The following is a 22,556-nucleotide window of genomic DNA, read 5'->3' as shown; positions in this document are numbered from 1 at the left end:
GTGGAAATGTGAAACAAGCAAACAATTTATGCCTTCAAACAGTCCTGGTTTAGTCCTGGTTTAGTCCTGGTTTAGTCCTGGTTTAGTCCTGGTTTAGTCCTGGTTTAGACCTGGTTTAGACCTGGATTAGACCTGGTTTAGACCTGGATTAGTCCTGGTTTAGACCTGGTTTAGACCTGGTTTAGTCCTGGTTTAGTCCTGGTTTAGACCTGGTTTAGACCTGGATTAGACCTGGTTTAGACCTGGATTAGTCCTGGTTTAGACCTGGTTTAGACCTGGTTTGGACCTGGTTTAGACCTGGTTTAGTCCTGGTTTAGTCCTAGATTAGTCCTGGATTAGACCTGGTTTAGTCCTGGTTTAGTCCTGGTTTAGACCTGGTTTAGACCTGGTTTAGTCCTGGTTTAGTCCTGGATTAGTCCTGGTTTAGACCTGGATTAGTCCTGCTTTAGTCCTGCTTTAGTCCTGGTTTAGTCCTGGTTTAGACCTGGTTTAGACCTGGTTTAGTCCTGGTTTAGTCCTGGATTAGTCCTGGTTTAGACCTGGATTAGTCCTGCTTTAGTCCTGCTTTAGTCCTGGTTTAGTCCTGGTTTAGTCCTGGATTAGTCCTGGTTTAGTCCTGGATTAGTCCTGGATTAGTCCTGGATTAGTCCTGGATTAGACCTGGTTTAGTCCTGGTTTAGTCCTGGTTTAGACCTGGATTAGTCCTGCTTTAGTCCTGCTTTAGTCCTGGTTTAGTCCTGGTTTAGTCCTGGATTAGTCCTGGTTTAGTCCTGATTGACACACCTGCACCTCCTGCTGATGGTCGTTCTTCTCCTTCTCGGACCCTCACAAAGTGTTTATGTTGGATGAGCCAATCAGAAATCAGAATGACAGAGTTTAAGAGAATAAATAATTTAATAATAAAGTAGTGTTCATGATTCAGAGGAATATCTTTGCTATAATACAACCGTAGTAACACGGTCATGTTACCGTAGTAACACGGTCATGTTACCGTAGTAACACGATCATGTTACCGTAGTAACAGTCATGTTACCGTAGTAACACAGTCATGTTACCGTAGTAACAGTCATGTTACCGTAGTAACACAGTCATGTTACCGTAGTAACACAGTCATGTTACCGTAGTAACACGATCATGTTACCGTAGTAACACGATCATGTTACCGTAGTAACACGGTCATGTTACCGTAGTAACACAGTCATGTTACCGTAGTAACAGTCATGTTACCGTAGTAACACGGTCATGTTACCGTAGTAACACAGTCATGTTACCGTAGTAACAGTCATGTTACCGTAGTAACACGATCATGTTACCGTAGTAACACGGTCATGTTACCGTAGTAACACGATCATGTTACCGTAGTAACACGATCATGTTACCGTAGTAACACGATCATGTTACAGATACAGTCATTGCACATTTCAATCTGGGAACGTCGAGTTCAGACGACAAAAGCTCCATCAGAAGCTCTGAAACACATATTTACAGTTAGTGTAATTTTGTACAAAAAGTCACAAGAAAAAACATTTTCCTGAGAACTCTAAGGACAGGAGGAGGTCTAAGGACAGGAGGAGGCTCTAAGGACAGGAGGAGGCTCTAAGGACAGGAGGAGGCTCTAAGGACAGGAGGAGGCTCTAAGGACAGGAGGAGGCTCTAAGGACAGGAGGAGGCTCTAAGGACAGGAGGAGGCTGTAAGGACAGGAGGAGGCTCTAAGGACAGGAGGAGGCTCTAAGGACAGGAGGAGGCTCTAAGGACCTCCTCCTGTCCTCTCTAAGGACAGGAGGAGGCTCTTCCTTAGAGCCTCCCCCTGTCCTTGGAGGCTCTAAGGACAGGAGGAGGCTCTAAGGACAGGAGGAGGCTCTAAGGACAGGAGGAGGTCTAAGGACAGGAGGAGGTCTAAGGACAGGAGGAGGCTCTAAGGACAGGAGGAGGTCTAAGGACAGGAGGAGGCTCTAAGGACAGGAGGAGGCTCTAAGGACAGGAGGAGGCTCTAAGGACCTCCTCCTGTCCTCTCTAAGGACAGGAGGAGGCTCTTCCTTAGAGCCTCCCCCTGTCCTTGGAGGCTCTAAGGACAGGAGGAGGCTCTAAGGACAGGAGGAGGCTCTAAGGACAGGAGGAGGTCTAAGGACAGGAGGAGGTCTAAGGACAGGAGGAGGCTCTAAGGACAGGAGGAGGTCTAAGGACAGGAGGAGGCTCTAAGGACAGGAGGAGGCTCTAAGGACCTCCTCCTGTCCTCTCTAAGGACAGGAGGAGGCTCTTCCTTAGAGCCTCCCCCTGTCCTTGGAGGCTCTAAGGACAGGAGGAGGCTCTAAGGACAGGAGGAGGCTCTAAGGACAGGAGGAGGTCTAAGGACAGGAGGAGGTCTAAGGACAGGAGGAGGCTGTAAGGACAGGAGGAGGTCTAAGGACAGGAGGAGGTCTAAGGACAGGAGGAGGTCTAAGGACAGGAGGAGGCTCTAAGGACAGGAGGAGGTCTAAGGACAGGAGGAGGTCTAAGGACAGGAGGAGGCTCTAAGGACAGGAGGAGGTCTAAGGACAGGAGGAGGTCTAAGGACAGGAGGAGGTCTAAGGACAGAAGGAGGTCTAAGGACAGGGGGCGCAGTTATTTTAATCCAATTATATATGCTAAGAAAGATCCTTCATCTTTTGTAAAAGACTTTTATAAATGTATTTTTTCTCTGGTGTTTGTTCTGGACGATCCGTGACACAGAAGTCCAATAACTGACCGCTCGGGTTCAGATCGGGGCTCCTCCCCTCTCCAGGTTCAAGTGGAAGGTCCATCAGGTCACGTGGCACCAGCACACAGGAGGTCAATGATCCACTTTGTTGTCGTGTCATCTGACCTCTGACCTCTGACCTCTGACCTCTGACCCCGTGTCTTGGACACTCGGGTGAAGAGAGGGGCGGAGCTGTAGAGCACCACCTGGTGGTGAGTTGGATCCTCTGGCGGAGGAGGAAGCCGGACCGACTTGGCCCAAGTGCATTGTGGGAGTCTGTTGGGAACGTCTTGTGGAGTCTCTGTCAGGAGGGTCTTCACCTCACACCTCCAGGAGAGCTCCTCCCATGTCCCGGGGGACGCTGGGGACATTGAGTCTGAGTGGACCATGTTTTCCGCCTCCATTGTCGATGCGGCTGCTCAGAGCTGTGGTCACATGGTCTCAGGTGCCTGTCGTGGTGGCAACACCTGAACCCGGTGGTGGACACCGGAAGTAAGGGTCAGGCTGAAGAAGGAGGTCTACAGGCCACTCTGACCTGTGGGTCTCCTGAGGTCATCGACAGGTATCAGGCCAAGCGAGCCGCAGCTCGTGCTGTGCAGGGGGAAAAACCCGGGGCTGGGAGGAGTTTGGGGAGGAGTTTGGGGAGGAGTTTGGGGAGGAGTTTGGGGAGGAGTTTGGGGAGGAGTTTGGGGAGGAGTTTGGGGAGGCCATGGAGGAGAACTATCGGTCGGCCCCAAAGAAATTCTGTCAAACCGTCCGGTGCCTCAGGAGGAGGAAGCAGTGCTTCACCAACACTGTTTACGGTGCAGGTGGAGACCTGCTGACCTCTGACCTCTGACCTGGACTGAGGATGTGGTCAGACGGTGGAAGGACTTTGAGGACCTCTTTAATCCCACTGTCATGTCTTCTGAAGAGGAAGCAGAGACTGAGGACTCAGAGACTCGTCCATCACCCGAGCTGAAGTCACTGAGGTTGTTGGCTCCTCAGTGGCTCCTCGGTGGCTCCTCGGTGGCTCCTCGGTGGCTCCTCGGTGGCTCCTCGGTGGCTCCTCGGTGGCTCCTCGGTGGCTCCTCGGTGGCTCCGGGATGAGATCCTGAGGACCTAAAGTCTCTGGATGTTGTAGGACTGTCTCTGACACGTCTCTAGAACAGGGCGTGGCGGTCGGGGACAGTGTCTCTGGCAGACCGGGGTGGTGGTCCCTCTGTTCAAGAAGGAGGAGCAGAGGGTGTGTCCCACCTACAGAGGACCACACTCCTCAGACTCCCATAAGGTCTATTCCAGGTCCTGGAGGAGAATCTGACCCATAGAACCTCAGATTCAGGAGGAGCAGGTTTAGGTCCTGGTGGTGCAACACTGGACCAGCTCTAGACTCTCCACCAGGGGGCGCCAGGGCTCATGGGAGTTTGCACAGTCACATGTGCTTTGTGGATCTGGAGAAGGTTTTGGACCGTGTCCCTCGGGGTGTCCTTTGGGGGGTGCAGGGAGTACGGGGTCCGGGGCCCTTTGCTCAGGGCTGTCCCTGTCTGACAGGAGCAGGAGCTGTGGTCACTGCAGTAAGTCAGACCTGTTCCCAGTGAGGGACTCCTCAGGGCTGCGCTTTGTCACCGGTTCTGTTCATAGTTTTTATGGACAGAATTTCGAGGTGTAGTCAGAGGTTGTGGTCAGGGGTCAGAGGGTGTGGTCAGGGGTCAGAGGATGTGGTCAGGGGTCAGAGGGTGTGGTCAGGGGTCAGAGGGTGTGGTCAGGGGTCAGAGGATGTGGTCAGGGGTCAGAGGGTGTGGTCAGGGGTCAGAGGGTGTGGTCAGGGGTCAGAGGGTGTGGTCAGGGGTCGGAGGATGTGGTCAGGGGTCGGAGGGTGTGGTCAGGGGTCGGAGGGTGTGGTCAGGGGTCAGAGGGTGTGGTCAGGGGTCAGAGGGTGTGGTCAGGGGTCAGAGGGTATGGTCAGGGGTCAGAGGGTGTGGTCAGGGGTCAGAGGGTGTGGTCAGGGGTCAGAGGGTATGGTCAGGGGTCAGAGGGTGTGGTCAGGGGTCAGAGGGTGTGGTCAGGGGTCAGAGGGTGTGGTCAGAGGCCTCCAAATCCGAGGCCATGTTTCTCAACTGGAAAAAGGTGTCTTGTCCTCTCCAGGTGGGTGGGGGGTCCTTGTCCTCTCCAGGTGGGTGGGGGGTCCTTGTCCTCTCCAGGTGGGTGGGGGGTCCTTGTCCTCTCCAGGTGGGTGGGGGGTCCTTGTCCTCTCCAGGTGGGTGGGGGGTCCTTGTCCTCTCCAGGTGGGTGGGGGGTCCTTGTCCTCTCCAGGTGGGTGGGGGGTCCTTGTCCCAAGTGGAGGAGTTCAAGTATCTCGGGGTCTTGATGGAGCGTGTGATTGACAGTTGGACTGAGTCCAAAGACAAAGCTCTGGATTTATCGGTCACTTCACGTTCTGACCTCACCTATGGTCAGGAGCTTTGATGACCCAAAGAACAAGATCGAGGATACAAGCGGTCAAAATGAGTTTCCTCCGCCGGGGGCTGGACGCTCCCTTAGAGATAGGGGGAGGAGCTCGGCCACACGGGGGGAGCTCGGAGTAGAGCCGCTGCTCCTCCTGGGCGCCTGTTTCGAGCATGTCTCACCGGGAAGAGGCCCCGGGGAAGACCCAGGACACGCTGGAGGGACTATGTCTCTCTGGCCTGGGAACGCTTCGGGATCCCCCGGAGGAGCTGGAAGAAGTGTCTGGGGAGAAGGAAGTCTGGGAGTCCCTGCTTTGACTGCTGCCCCCGTGACCCCGCCCCGGATAAAGAGGAAGAAGAAGATGGATTTTTCTCTGGTTTTGAAGAACAGGCCAATTCCCGAAAACAGTTGAAGGACTTTAAAACACATCAGCACCTGATGATGTCACAAGGTGTAATATTTACAGACCTGAGAGAGCTCAGGGAAGAGCTCCTGCACCACCATATCCAACAGCACGAACGCCATCTGCACCAAAGCAACAAGAGCAACATGAAGAACAAGCAAAAAGATCGCTTTGTTGTTTGTTTCATACCTGTTTGTTTGTTTCATACCTGTTTGTTTGTTTCATACCTGTTTGTTTGTTTCATACCTGTTTGTTTGTTTCATACCCGTTTGTTTGTTTCATACCCGTTTGTTTGTTTGTTTCATACCTGTTTGTTTGTCTGTTTCATACCCGTTTGTTTGTTTGTTTCAGACCCGTTTGTTTGTTTGTTTCAGACCTGTTTGTTTGTTTCATACCTGTTTGTTTGTTTCATACCCGTTTGTTTGTTTGTTTCAGTCCTGTTTGTTTGTTTGTTTGTTTCAGTCCTGTTTGTTTGTTTGTTTGTTTCATACCCGTTTGTTTGTTTCAGACCTGTTTGTTTGTTTGTTTGTTTCAGACCTGTTTGTTTGTTTGTTTCAGTCCTGTTTGTTTGTTTGTTTGTTTCAGACCCGTTTGTTTGTTTGTTTCAGACCTGTTTGTTTGTTTGTTTGTTTGTTTGTTTGTTTCAGACCTGTTTGTTTGTTTGTTTCAGACCTGTTTGTTTGTTTCATACCTGTTTGTTTGTTTGCTTGTTTCATACCCGTCTGTTTGTTTCATACCCGTTTGTTTGTTTGTTTCATACTTGTTTGTTTGTTTCATACCCGTTTGTTTGTTTGTTTCAGTCCTGTTTGTTTGTTTGCTTGTTTCATACCTGTTTGTTTGTCTGTTTCATACCCGTTTGTTTGTCTGTTTCATACCCGTTTGTTTGTTTGTTTCAGACCTGTTTGTTTGTTTCAGACCTGTTTGTTTGTTTGTTTGTTTCAGACCTGTTTGTTTCAGACCTGTTTGTTTGTTTGTTTCAGACCTGTTTGTTTGTTTCAGACCTGTTTGTTTGTTTCAGACCTGTTTGTTTGTTTGTTTCAGACCTGTTTGTTTGTTTGTTTCAGACCTGTTTGTTTGTTTCAGACCTGTTTGTTTGTTTGTTTGTTTCAGACCTGTTTGTTTGTTTGTTTGTTTCAGACCTGTTTGTTTGTTTGTTTGTTTCAGACCTGTTTGTTTGTTTGTTTGTTTCAGACCTGCTTGTTTGTTTGTTTGTTTGTTTCAGACCTGTTTGTTTGTTTCAGACCTGTTTGTTTGTTTCTTTGTTTGTTTCAGACCTGTTTGTTTGTTTGTTTATTTGTTTCAGACCTGTTTGTTTGTTTCAGACCTGTTTGTTTGTTTGTTTGTTTGTTTCAGACCTGTTTGTTTGTTTGTTTGTTTGTTTCAGACCTGTTTGTTTGTTTGTTTGTTTGTTTCAGACCTGTTTGTTTGTTTCAGACCTGTTTGTTTGTTTGTTTGTTTCAGACCTGTTTGTTTGTTTGTTTCAGACCTGTTTGTTTGTTTCAGACCTGTTTGTTTGTTTGTTTGTTTGTTTCAGACCTGTTTGTTTGTTTGTTTCAGACCTGTTTGTTTGTTTCAGACCTGTTTGTTTGTTTGTTTGTTTGTTTGTTTCAGACCTGTTTGTTTGTTTCAGACCTGTTTGTTTGTTTGTTTGTTTCAGACCTGTTTGTTTGTTTCAGACCTGTTTGTTTGTTTGTTTGTTTGTTTCAGACCTGTTTGTTTGTTTGTTTGTTTCAGACCTGTTTGTTTCAGACCTGTTTGTTTGTTTCAGACCTGTTTGTTTGTTTGTTTCAGACCTGTTTGTTTGTTTGTTTGTTTCAGACCTGTTTGTTTGTTTGTTTCAGACCTGTTTGTTTGTTTCAGACCTGTTTGTTTGTTTGTTTGTTTGTTTCAGACCTGTTTGTTTGTTTGTTTCAGACCTGTTTGTTTGTTTGTTTGTTTCAGACCTGTTTGTTTGTTTCAGACCTGTTTGTTTGTTTGTTTGTTTCAGACCTGTTTGTTTGTTTGTTTGTTTGTTTCAGACCTGTTTGTTTGTTTCAGACCTGTTTGTTTGTTTGTTTGTTTGTTTGTTTCAGACCTGTTTGTTTGTTTGTTTGTTTGTTTGTTTCAGACCTGTTTGTTTGTTTGTTTGTTTGTTTGTTTGTTTCAGACCTGTTTGTTTGTTTGTTTGTTTCAGACCTGTTTGTTTGTTTGTTTGTTTGTTTCAGACCTGTTTGTTTGTTTGTTTGTTTCAGACCTGTTTGTTTGTTTCAGACCTGTTTGTTTGTTTGTTTGTTTGTTTCAGACCTGTTTGTTTGTTTCAGACCTGTTTGTTTGTTTGTTTGTTTCAGACCTGTTTGTTTGTTTGTTTCAGACCTGTTTGTTTGTTTCAGACCTGTTTGTTTGTTTCAGACCTGTTTGTTTGTTTGTTTGTTTCAGACCTGTTTGTTTGTTTGTTTGTTTCAGACCTGTTTGTTTGTTTGTTTCAGACCTGTTTGTTTGTTTGTTTGTTTCAGACCTGTTTGTTTGTTTGTTTGTTTGTTTCAGACCTGTTTGTTTGTTTGTTTGTTTCAGACCTGTTTGTTTGTTTGTTTCAGACCTGTTTGTTTGTTTGTTTGTTTGTTTCAGACCTGTTTGTTTGTTTGTTTGTTTGTTTGTTTCAGACCTGTTTGTTTGTTTCAGACCTGTTTGTTTGTTTGTTTGTTTGTTTGTTTCAGACCTGTTTGTTTGTTTGTTTGTTTGTTTGTTTCAGACCTGTTTGTTTGTTTGTTTGTTTCAGACCTGTTTGTTTGTTTGTTTGTTTGTTTCAGACCTGTTTGTTTGTTTGTTTGTTTCAGACCTGTTTGTTTGTTTGTTTGTTTGTTTCAGACCTGTTTGTTTGTTTGTTTGTTTGTTTCAGACCTGTTTGTTTGTTTGTTTGTTTGTTTCAGACCTGTTTGTTTGTTTGTTTGTTTGTTTGTTTCAGACCTGTTTGTTTGTTTGTTTGTTTGTTTCAGACCTGTTTGTTTGTTTGTTTGTTTGTTTCAGACCTGTTTGTTTGTTTGTTTGTTTCAGACCTGTTTGTTTGTTTGTTTCAGACCTGTTTGTTTGTTTGTTTGTTTCAGACCTGTTTGTTTGTTTGTTTGTTTGTTTCAGACCTGTTTGTTTGTTTGTTTGTTTTAGACCTGTTTGTTTGTTTGTTTGTTTGTTTCAGACCTGTTTGTTTGTTTGTTTGTTTGTTTCAGACCTGTTTGTTTGTTTGTTTCAGACCTGTTTGTTTGTTTGTTTGTTTGTTTCAGACCTGTTTGTTTGTTTGTTTCAGACCTGTTTGTTTGTTTGTTTCAGACCTGTTTGTTTGTTTCAGACCTGTTTGTTTGTTTGTTTGTTTCAGACCTGTTTGTTTGTTTGTTTGTTTCAGACCTGTTTGTTTGTTTGTTTGTTTCAGACCTGTTTGTTTGTTTGTTTGTTTCAGACCTGTTTGTTTGTTTGTTTGTTTCAGACCTGTTTGTTTGTTTGTTTGTTTCAGACCTGTTTGTTTGTTTGTTTGTTTGTTTCAGACCTGTTTGTTTGTTGTTTGTTTGTTTCAGACCTGTTTGTTTGTTTGTTTGTTTCAGACCTGTTTGTTTGTTTGTTTGTTTGTTTGTTTGTTTGTTTCAGACCTGTTTGTTGAGCAGCGGCTGCTGAATCGTGTTGAACAGAAGTCTCACTCCTTCATATTTCGCTTCGTCTCCGATGAGTTTAACCACGAAATCTGAGGAAAATAAAATGAACTAAAAAAACAGGTCTAAACCAGGTCTAAAGCAGGTCTAAACCAGGACTAAACCAGGTCTAAACCAGGACTAAACCAGGTCTAAACCAGGACTAAACCAGGTCTAAACCAGGTCTAAACCAGGTCTAAACCAGGACTAAACCAGGACTAAACCAGGTCTAAACCAGGACTAAACCAGGTCTAAACCAGGACTAAACCAGGACTAAACCAGGTCTAAACCAGGTCTAAACCAGGACTAAACCAGGACTAAACCAGGTCTAAACCAGGTCTAAACCAGGACTAAACCAGGACTAAAGCAGGTCTAAAGCAGGACTAAAGCAGGACTAAACCAGGACTAAACCAGGACTAAACCAGGTCTAAACCAGGACTAAACCAGGACTAAACCAGGTCTAAACCAGGTCTAAACCAGGACTAAACCAGGACTAAACCAGGACTAAACCAGGTCTAAACCAGGTCTAAACCAGGTCTAAACCAGGTCTAAACCAGGTCTAAACCAAGTCTAAACCAGGACTAAACCAGGTCTAAACCAGGTCTAAACCAGGTCTAAACCAGGACTAAACCAAGTCTAAACCAGGTATAAACCAGGACTAAACCAGGACTAAACCAGGTCTAAACCAGGTCTAAACCAGGACTAAACCAGGTCTAAACCAGGTCTAAACCAGGACTAAACCAGGTCTAAACCAGGACTAAACCAGGACTAAACCAAGTCTAAACCAGGTCTAAACCAGGTCTAAACCAGGTCTAAACCAGGTCTAAACCAGGTCTAAACCAGAACTAAAGCAGGACTAAACCAGGTCTAAACCAGGACTAAACCAGGACTAAACCAGGTCTAAAGCAGGACTAAAGCAGGACTAAAGCAGGTCTAAACCAGGTCTAAACCAGGTCTAAACCAGGTCTAAACCAGGTCTAAACCAGGTCTAAACCAGGACTAAACCAGGACTAAACCAGGACTAAACCAGGACCAAACCAGGTCTAAACCAGGTCTAAACCAGGTCTAAACCAGGACTAAACCAGGTCTAAACCAGGTCTAAACCAGGTCTAAACCAGGTCTAAACCAGGACTAAACCAAGACTAAACCTGGGGGGGGCTTGGGGCCAGCTCACATTGAAACAACAATAATCCAGTGGAATAAAGTGTCTGAGCTCCGCCCCAACAAGAGAAAGAGCCACGAGCAGCTGGACGTACTGACCTGGCAGATACTTCATCATCTCCTCAAACGTTTGCTTCGCTCGGATCTGTTTGTCCTCAAGACTGCGCTGCTCCGAGACCTCACAGAACACTGCATCTGAAACATGTAAAAACACCTTTAAACACTGTCTGAAACATGTAAAAACACCTTTAAAACACTGCATCTGAAACATGTAAAAACACCTTTAAACACTGTCTGAAACATGTAAAAACACGTTTAAAACACTGCATCTGAAACATGTAAAAACACCTTTAAACACTGCATCTGAAACATGTAAAAACACCTTTAAACACTGTCTGAAACATGTAAAAACCCCTTTAAACACTGTCTGAAACATGTAAAAACACCTTTAAACACTGCATCTGAAACATGTAGAAACACCTTTAAACACTGTCTGAAACATGTAAAAACACCTTTAAACACTGCATCTGAAACATGTAAAAACACCTTTAAACACTGTCTGAAACATGTAAAAACACCTTTAAAACACTGCATCTGAAACATGTAAAAACACCTTTAAACACTGTCTGAAACATGTAAAAACACCTTTAAACACTGCATCTGAAACATGTAAAAACACCTTTAAACACTGCATCTGAAACATGTAAAAACACCTTTAAACACTGTCTGAAACATGTAAAAACACCTTTAAAACACTGCATCTGAAACATGTAAAAACACCTTTAAACACTGTCTGAAACATGTAAAAACACCTTTAAAACACTGCATCTGAAACATGTAAAAACACCTTTAAACACTGTCTGAAACATGTAAAAACACGTTTAAAACACTGCATCTGAAACATGTAAAAACACCTTTAAACACTGCATCTGAAACATGTAAAAACACCTTTAAACACTGTCTGAAACATGTAAAAACCCCTTTAAACACTGTCTGAAACATGTAAAAACACCTTTAAACACTGCATCTGAAACATGTAGAAACACCTTTAAACACTGTCTGAAACATGTAAAAACACCTTTAAACACTGCATCTGAAACATGTAAAAACACCTTTAAACACTGTCTGAAACATGTAAAAACACCTTTAAAACACTGCATCTGAAACATGTAAAAACACCTTTAAACACTGTCTGAAACATGTAAAAACACCTTTAAACACTGCATCTGAAACATGTAAAAACACCTTTAAACACTGCATCTGAAACATGTAAAAACACCTTTAAACACTGTCTGAAACATGTAAAAACACCTTTAAAACACTGCATCTGAAACATGTAAAAACACCTTTAAACACTGTCTGAAACATGTAAAAACACCTTTAAAACACTGCATCTGAAACATGTAAAAACACCTTTAAACACTGTCTGAAACATGTAAAAACACCTTTAAACACTGCATCTGAAACATGTAAAAACACCTTTAAACACTGCATCTGAAACATGTAAAAACACCTTTAAACACTGCATCTGAAACATGTAAAAACACCTTTAAACACTGCATCTGAAACATGTAAAAACACCTTTAAACACTGTCTGAAACATGTAAAAACACCTTTAAACACTGCATCTGAAACATGTAAAAACACCTTTAAACACTGCATCTGAAACATGTAAAAACACCTTTAAACACTGTCTGAAACATGTAAAAACACCTTTAAACACTGCATCTGAAACATGTAAAAACACCTTTAAACACTGCATCTGAAACATGTAAAAACACCTTTAAACACTGCATCTGAAACATGTAAAAACACCTTTAAAACACTGCATCTGAAACATGTAAAAACACCTTTAAAACACTGCATCTGAAACATGTAAAAACACCTTTAAACAATGTCTGAAACATGTAAAAACACCTTTAAAACACTGCATCTGAAACATGTAAAAACACCTTTAAACACTGCATCTGAAACATGTAAAAACACCTTTAAACACTGCATCTGAAACATGTAGAAACACCTTTAAACACTGTCTGAAACATGTAAAAACACCTTTAAACACTGTCTGAAACATGTAAAAACACCTTTAAACACTGCATCTGAAACATGTAAAAACACCTTTAAAACACTGCATCTGAAACATGTAAAAACACCTTTAAAACACTGCATCTGAAACATGTAAAAACACCTTTAAACACTGCATCTGAAACATGTAAAAACACCTTTAAACACTGCATCTGAAACATGTAAAAACACCTTTAAACACTGCATCTGAAACATGTAAAAACACCTTTAAACACTGTCTGAAACATGTAAAAACACCTTTAAACACTGCATCTGAAACATGTAAAAACACCTTTAAACACTGTCTGAAACATGTAAAAACACCTTTAAACACTGCATCTGAAACATGTAAAAACACCTTTAAACACTGCATCTGAAACATGTAAAAACACCTTTAAACACTGCATCTGAAACATGTAAAAACACCTTTAAACACTGCATCTGAAACATGTAAAAACACCTTTAAACACTGCATCTGAAACATGTAAAAACACCTTTAAACACTACATCTGAAACATGTAAAAACACCTTTAAACACTGCATCTGAAACATGTAAAAACACCTTTAAACACTGCATCTGAAACATGTAAAAACACCTTTAAACACTGCATCTGAAACATGTAAAAACACCTTTAAACACTGCATCTGAAACATGTAAAGACACCTTTAAACACTGCATCTGAAACATGTAAAAACACCTTTAAACACTGTCTGAAACATGTAAAAACACCTTTAAACACTGCATCTGAAACATGTAAAAACACCTTTAAACACTGCATCTGAAACATGTAAAAACACCTTTAAACACTGCATCTGAAACATGTAAAAACACCTTTAAACACTGCATCTGAAACATGTAAAAACACCTTTAAAACACTGCATCTGAAACATGTAAAAACACCTTTAAACACTGTCTGAAACATGTAAAAACACCTTTAAAACACTGCATCTGAAACATGTAAAAACACCTTTAAACACTGTCTGAAACATGTAAAAACACCTTTAAACACTGCATCTGAAACATGTAGAAACACCTTTAAACACTGTCTGAAACATGTAAAAACACGTTTAAACACTGCATCTGAAACATGTAAAAACACCTTTAAACACTGCATCTGAAACATGTAAAAACATGTTTAAACACTGCATCTGAAACATGTAAAAACACCTTTAAACACTGCATCTGAAACATGTAAAAACACCTTTAAACACTGCATCTGAAACATGTAAAAACACCTTTAAACACTGCATCTGAAACATGTAAAAACACCTTTAAACACTGCATCTGAAACATGTAAAAACACCTTTAAACACTGCATCTGAAACATGTAAAAACACCTTTAAACACTGCATCTGAAACATGTAAAAACACCTTTAAACACTGCATCTGAAACATGTAAAAACACCTTTAAACACTGCATCTGAAACATGTAAAAACACCTTTAAAACACTGCATCTGAAACATGTAAAAACACCTTTAAAACACTGCATCTGAAACATGTAAAAACACCTTTAAACACTGCATCTGAAACATGTAAAAACACCTTTAAAACACTGCATCTGAAACATGTAAAAACACCTTTAAACACTGCATCTGAAACATGTAAAAACACCTTTAAACACTGCATCTGAAACATGTAAAAACACCTTTAAACACTGCATCTGAAACATGTAGAAACACCTTTAAACACTGTCTGAAACATGTAAAAACACCTTTAAACACTGCATCTGAAACATGTAAAAACACCTTTAAACACTGTCTGAAACATGTAAAAACACCTTTAAAACACTGCATCTGAAACATGTAAAAACACCTTTAAACACTGTCTGAAACATGTAAAAACACCTTTAAACACTGCATCTGAAACATGTAAAAACACCTTTAAACACTGCATCTGAAACATGTAAAAACACCTTTAAACACTGTCTGAAACATGTAAAAACACCTTTAAAACACTGCATCTGAAACATGTAAAAACACCTTTAAACACTGTCTGAAACATGTAAAAACACCTTTAAAACACTGCATCTGAAACATGTAAAAACACCTTTAAACACTGTCTGAAACATGTAAAAACACCTTTAAACACTGCATCTGAAACATGTAAAAACACCTTTAAACACTGCATCTGAAACATGTAAAAACACCTTTAAACACTGCATCTGAAACATGTAAAAACACCTTTAAACACTGCATCTGAAACATGTAAAAACACCTTTAAACACTGTCTGAAACATGTAAAAACACCTCTTTAAACACTGCATCTGAAACATGTAAAAACACCTTTAAACACTGCATCTGAAACATGTAAAAACACCTTTAAACACTGCATCTGAAACATGTAAAAACACCTTTAAAACACTGCATCTGAAACATGTAAAAACACCTTTAAAACACTGCATCTGAAACATGTAAAAACACCTTTAAACAATGTCTGAAACATGTAAAAACACCTTTAAAACACTGCATCTGAAACATGTAAAAACACCTTTAAACACTGTCTGAAACATGTAAAAACACCTTTAAACACTGCATCTGAAACATGTAGAAAACACCTTTAAAACACTGCATCTGAAACATGTAAAAACACCTTTAAACACTGCATCTGAAACATGTAAAGACACCTTTAAACACTGTCTGAAACATGTAAAAACACCTTTAAACACTGCATCTGAAACATGTAAAAACACCTTTAAACACTGTCTGAAAACATGTAAAAACACCTTTAAAACACTGCATCTGAAACATGTAAAAACACCTTTAAAACACTGCATCTGAAACATGTAAAGACACCTTTAAACACTGTCTGAAACATGTAAAAACACCTTTAAACACTGCATCTGAAACATGTAAAAAACACCTTAAACACTGTCTGAAACATGTAAAAACACCTTTAAACACTGCATCTGAAACATGTAAAAACACCTTTAAACACTGCATCTGAAACATGTAAAAACACCTTTAAACACTGTCTGAAACATGTAAAAACACCTTTAAAACACTGTCTGAAACATGTAAAAACACCTTTAAACACTGCATCTGAAACATGTAAAAACACCTTTAAACACTGTCTGAAACATGTAAAAACACCTTTAAAACACTGCATCTGAAACATGTAAAAACACCTTTAAACACTGTCTGAAACATGTAAAAACACCTTTAAACACTGCATCTGAAACATGTAAAAACACCTTTAAACACTGCATCTGAAACATGTAAAAACACCTTTAAACACTGTCTGAAACATGTAAAACACCTTTAAACACTGTCTGAAACATGTAAAAACACCTTTAAACACTGCATCTGAAACATGTAAAAACACCTTTAAACACTGTCTGAAACATGTAAAAACACCTTTAAACACTGCATCTGAAACATGTAAAAACACCTTTAAACACTGTCTGAAACATGTAAAAACACCTTTAAAACACTGCATCTGAAACATGTAAAAACACCTTTAAACACTGCTCTGAAACATGTAAAAACACCTTTAAACACTGCATCTGAAACATGTAAAAACACCTTTAAACACTGCATCTGAAACATGTAAAAACACCTTTAAACACTGTCTGAAACATGTAAAAACACCTTTAAACACTGCATCTGAAACATGTAAAAACACCTTTAAACACTGTCTGAAACATGTAAAAACACCTTTAAAACACTGCATCTGAAACATGTAAAAACACCTTTAAACACTGCTCTGAAACATGTAAAAACACCTTTAAACACTGCATCTGAAACATGTAAAAACACCTTTAAAACACTGCATCTGAAACATGTAAAAACACCTTTAAACACTGCATCTGAAACATGTAAAAACACCTTTAAACACTGCATCTGAAACATGTAAAAACACCTTTAAACACTGTCTGAAACATGTAAAAACACCTTTAAACACTGCATCTGAAACATGTAAAAACACCTTTAAACACTGCATCTGAAACATGTAAAAACACCTTTAAACACTGTCTGAAACATGTAAAAACACCTTTAAACACTGCATCTGAAACATGTAAAAACACCTTTAAACACTGCATCTGAAACATGTAAAAACACCTTTAAAACACTGCATCTGAAACATGTAAAAACACCTTTAAAACACTGCATCTGAAACATGTAAAAACACCTTTAAAACACTGCATCTGAAACATGTAAAAACACCTTTAAACACTGTCTGAAACATGTAAAAACACCTTTAAAACACTGCATCTGAAACATGTAAAAACACCTTTAAACACTGCATCTGAAACATGTAAAAACACCTTTAAACACTGCATCTGAAACATGTAGAAAACACCTTTAAACACTGTCTGAAACATGTAAAAACACCTTTAAACACTGCTCTGAAACATGTAAAAACACCTTTAAACACTGCATCTGAAACATGTAAAAACACCTTTAAAACACTGCATCTGAAACATGTAAAAACACCTTTAAAACACTGCATCTGAAACATGTAAAAACACCTTTAAACACTGCATCTGAAACATGTAAAAACACCTTTAAACACTGCATCTGAAACATGTAAAAACACCTTTAAACACTGCATCTGAAACATGTAAAAACACCTTTAAACACTGCATCTGAAACATGTAAAAACACCTTTAAACACTGCATCTGAAACATGTAAAAACACCTTTAAACACTGCATCTGAAACATGTAAAAACACCTTTAAACACTGCATCTGAAACATGTAAAAACACCTTTAAACACTGCATCTGAAACATGTAAAAACACCTTTAAACACTGCATCTGAAACATGTAAAAACACCTTTAAACACTGCATCTGAAACATGTAAAAACACCTTTAAACACTGCATCTGAAACATGTAAAAACACCTTTAAACACTGCATCTGAAACATGTAAAAACACCTTTAAACACTGCATCTGAAACATGTAAAAACACCTTTAAACACTGCATCTGAAACATGTAAAAACACCTTTAAACACTGCATCTGAAACATGTAAAAACACCTTTAAACACTGCATCTGAAACATGTAAAAACACCTTTAAACACTGCATCTGAAACATGTAAAAACACCTTTAAACACTGCATCTGAAACATGTAAAAACACCTTTAAACACTGCATCTGAAACATGTAAAAACACCTTTAAACACTGCATCTGAAACATGTAAAAACACCTTTAAACACTGCATCTGAAACATGTAAAAACACCTTTAAACACTGCATCTGAAACATGTAAAAACACCTTTAAACACTGCATCTGAAACATGTAAAAACACCTTTAAACACTGCATCTGAAACATGTAAAAACACCTTTAAACACTGCATCTGAAACATGTAAAAACACCTTTAAACACTGCATCTGAAACATGTAAAAACACCTTTAAACACTGCATCTGAAACATGTAAAAACACCTTTAAACACTGCATCTGAAACATGTAAAAACACCTTTAAACACTGCATCTGAAACATGTAAAAACACCTTTAAACACTGCATCTGAAACATGTAAAAACACCTTTAAACACTGCATCTGAAACATGTAAAAACACCTTTAAACACTGCATCTGAAACATGTAAAAACACCTTTAAACACTGCATCTGAAACATGTAAAAACACCTTTAAACACTGCATCTGAAACATGTAAAAACACCTTTAAACACTGCATCTGAAACATGTAAAAACACCTTTAAACACTGCATCTGAAACATGTAAAAACACCTTTAAACACTGCATCTGAAACATGTAAAAACACCTTTAAACACTGCATCTGAAACATGTAAAAACACCTTTAAACACTGCATCTGAAACATGTAAAAACACCTTTAAACACTGCATCTGAAACATGTAAAAACACCTTTAAACACTGCATCTGAAACATGTAAAAACACCTTTAAACACTGCATCTGAAACATGTAAAAACACCTTTAAACACTGCTCTGAAACATGTAAAAACACCTTTAAACACTGCATCTGAAACATGTAAAAACACCTTTAAACACTGCATCTGAAACATGTAAAAACACCTTTAAACACTGCATCTGAAACATGTAAAAACACCTTTAAACACTGCATCTGAAACATGTAAAAACACCTTTAAACACTGCATCTGAAACATGTAAAAACACCTTTAAACACTGCATCTGAAACATGTAAAAACACCTTTAAACACTGCATCTGAAACATGTAAAAACACCTTTAAACACTGCATCTGAAACATGTAAAAACACCTTTAAACACTGCATCTGAAACATGTAAAAACACCTTTAAACACTGCATCTGAAACATGTAAAAACACCTTTAAACACTGCATCTGAAACATGTAAAAACACCTTTAAAACACTGCATCTGAAACATGTAAAAACACCTTTAAACACTGTCTGAAACATGTAAAAACACCTTTAAACACTGCATCTGAAACATGTAAAAACACCTTTAAACACTGCTCTGAAACATGTAAAAACACCTTTAAACACTGCATCTGAAACATGTAAAAACACCTTTAAACACTGCATCTGAAACATGTAAAAACACCTTTAAACACTGCATCTGAAACATGTAAAAACACCTTTAAACACTGCATCTGAAACATGTAAAAACACCTTTAAACACTGCATCTGAAACATGTAAAAACACCTTTAAACACTGCATCTGAAACATGTAAAAACACCTTTAAACACTGCATCTGAAACATGTAAAAACACCTTTAAACACTGCATCTGAAACATGTAAAAACACCTTTAAAACACTGCATCTGAAACATGTAAAAACACCTTTAAACACTGCATCTGAAACATGTAAAAACACCTTTAAACACTGCATCTGAAACATGTAAAAACACCTTTAAACACTGCATCTGAAACATGTAAAAACACCTTTAAACACTGCATCTGAAACATGTAAAAACACCTTTAAACACTGCATCTGAAACATGTAAAAACACCTTTAAACACTGCATCTGAAACATGTAAAAACACCTTTAAACACTGCATCTGAAACATGTAAAAACACCTTTAAACACTGCATCTGAAACATGTAAAAACACCTTTAAACACTGCATCTGAAACATGTAAAAACACCTTTAAACACTGCATCTGAAACATGTAAAAACACCTTTAAACACTGCATCTGAAACATGTAAAAACACCTTTAAACACTGCATCTGAAACATGTAAAAACACCTTTAAACACTGCATCTGAAACATGTAAAAACACCTTTAAACACTGCATCTGAAACATGTAAAAACACCTTTAAACACTGCATCTGAAACATGTAAAAACACCTTTAAACACTGCATCTGAAACATGTAAAAACACCTTTAAACACTGCATCTGAAACATGTAAAAACACCTTTAAACACTGCATCTGAAACATGTAAAAACACCTTTAAACACTGCATCTGAAACATGTAAAAACACCTTTAAACACTGCATCTGAAACATGTAAAAACACCTTTAAACACTGCATCTGAAACATGTAAAAACACCTTTAAACACTGCATCTGAAACATGTAAAAACACCTTTAAACACTGCATCTGAAACATGTAAAAACACCTTTAAACACTGCATCTGAAACATGTAAAAACACCTTTAAACACTGCATCTGAAACATGTAAAAACACCTTTAAACACTGCATCTGAAACATGTAAAAACACCTTTAAACACTGCATCTGAAACATGTAAAAACACCTTTAAACACTGCATCTGAAACATGTAAAAACACCTTTAAACACTGTCTGAAACATGTAAAAACACCTTTAAAACACTGCATCTGAAACATGTAAAAACACCTTTAAACACTCATCTGAAACATGTAAAAACACCTTTAAACACTGCATCTGAAACATGTAAAAACACCTTTAAACACTGCATCTGAAACATGTAAAAACACCTTTAAACACTGCATCTGAAACATGTAAAAACACCTTTAAACACTGCATCTGAAACATGTAAAAACACCTTTAAACACTGCTCTGAAACATGTAAAAACACCTTTAAACACTGCATCTGAAACATGTAAAAACACCTTTAAACACTGCATCTGAAACATGTAAAAACACCTTTAAACACTGCATCTGAAACATGTAAAAACACCTTTAAACACTGCATCTGAAACATGTAAAAACACCTTTAAACACTGCATCTGAAACATGTAAAAACACCTTTAAACACTGCATCTGAAACATGTAAAAACACCTTTAAACACTGCATCTGAAACATGTAAAAACACCTTTAAACACTGTCTGAAACATGTAAAAACACCTTTAAACACTGCATCTGAAACATGTAAAAACACCTTTAAACACTGCATCTGAAACATGTAAAAACACCTTTAAACACTGCATCTGAAACATGTAAAAACACCTTTAAACACTGCATCTGAAACATGTAAAAACACCTTTAAACACTGCATCTGAAACATGTAAAAACACCTTTAAACACTGCATCTGAAACATGTAAAAACACCTTTAAACACTGCATCTGAAACATGTAAAAACACCTTTAAACACTGCATCTGAAACATGTAAAAACACCTTTAAACACTGCATCTGAAACATGTAAAAACACCTTTAAACACTGCATCTGAAACATGTAAAAACACCTTTAAACACTGCATCTGAAACATGTAAAAACACCTTTAAACACTGCATCTGAAACATGTAAAAACACCTTTAAACACTGCATCTGAAACATGTAAAAACACCTTTAAACACTGCATCTGAAACATGTAAAAACACCTTTAAACACTGCATCTGAAACATGTAAAAACACCTTTAAACACTGCATCTGAAACATGTAAAAACACCTTTAAACACTGTCTGAAACATGTAAAAACACCTTTAAACACTGCATCTGAAACATGTAAAAACACCTTTAAACACTGTCTGAAACATGTAAAAACACCTTTAAACACTGCATCTGAAACATGTAAAAACACCTTTAAACACTGCATCTGAAACATGTAAAAACACCTTTAAACACTGCATCTGAAACATGTAAAAACACCTTTAAACACTGCATCTGAAACATGTAAAAACACCTTTAAACACTGCATCTGAAACATGTAAAAACACCTTTAAACACTGCATCTGAAACATGTAAAAACACCTTTAAACACTGCATCTGAAACATGTAAAAACACCTTTAAACACTGCATCTGAAACATGTAAAAACACCTTTAAACACTGCATCTGAAACATGTAAAAACACCTTTAAACACTGCATCTGAAACATGTAAAAACACCTTTAAACACTGCATCTGAAACATGTAAAAACACCTTTAAACACTGCATCTGAAACATGTAAAAACACCTTTAAACACTGCATCTGAAACATGTAAAAACACCTTTAAACACTGCATCTGAAACATGTAAAAACACCTTTAAACACTGCATCTGAAACATGTAAAAACACCTTTAAACACTGCATCTGAAACATGTAAAAACACCTTTAAACACTGCATCTGAAACATGTAAAAACACCTTTAAACACTGCATCTGAAACATGTAAAAACACCTTTAAACACTGCATCTGAAACATGTAAAAACACCTTTAAACACTGCATCTGAAACATGTAAAAACACCTTTAAACACTGCATCTGAAACATGTAAAAACACCTTTAAAACACTGCATCTGAAACATGTAAAAACACCTTTAAACACTGCATCTGAAACATGTAAAAACACCTTTAAACACTGCATCTGAAACATGTAAAAACACCTTTAAACACTGCATCTGAAACATGTAAAAACACCTTTAAACACTGCATCTGAAACATGTAAAAACACCTTTAAACACTGCATCTGAAACATGTAAAAACACCTTTAAACACTGCATCTGAAACATGTAAAAACACCTTTAAACACTGCATCTGAAACATGTAAAAACACCTTTAAACACTGCATCTGAAACATGTAAAAACACCTTTAAACACTGCATCTGAAACATGTAAAAACACCTTTAAACACTGCATCTGAAACATGTAAAAACACCTTTAAACACTGTCTGAAACATGTAAAAACACCTTTAAACACTGCATCTGAAACATGTAAAAACACCTTTAAACACTGCATCTGAAACATGTAAAAACACCTTTAAACACTGCATCTGAAACATGTAAAAACACCTTTAAACACTGCATCTGAAACATGTAAAAAC

The 22,556-nt window shown here is 38.6% G+C and overlaps 1 long non-coding RNA gene across 2 annotated transcripts; it reads right to left on the bottom strand.

The window, feature by feature from the left end:
* Window positions 1-1,334: 1,334 nt before the first annotated feature.
* LOC140380604 (uncharacterized) lies at window positions 1,335-10,739 on the bottom strand. 2 transcript variants are annotated; one of them, XR_011931174.1, is made up of 4 exons: window positions 10,458-10,739; window positions 9,159-9,250; window positions 5,610-5,666; window positions 1,335-1,469 (listed from the first exon to the last, which is right to left on the bottom strand). It is a non-coding gene; the product is annotated as an uncharacterized lncRNA (long non-coding RNA). The 2 variants fall into 2 exon arrangements; XR_011931173.1 differs by having other exon boundaries at window positions 1,336-1,467; window positions 5,606-5,666; window positions 10,458-10,738.
* Between the last annotated feature and the right edge of the window lie 11,817 nt (window positions 10,740-22,556).

This window comes from Eucyclogobius newberryi, unplaced genomic scaffold (assembly GCF_026437365.1).
Source record: "Eucyclogobius newberryi isolate DKJ021-1_F unplaced genomic scaffold, fEucNew1.0.hap1 SCAF_497, whole genome shotgun sequence".
Lineage (NCBI taxonomy): Eukaryota > Metazoa > Chordata > Actinopteri > Gobiiformes > Gobiidae > Eucyclogobius > Eucyclogobius newberryi.
Note: the sequence above shows the minus strand (reverse complement) of the source record. Positions and strands in the feature narration are given on the sequence as shown.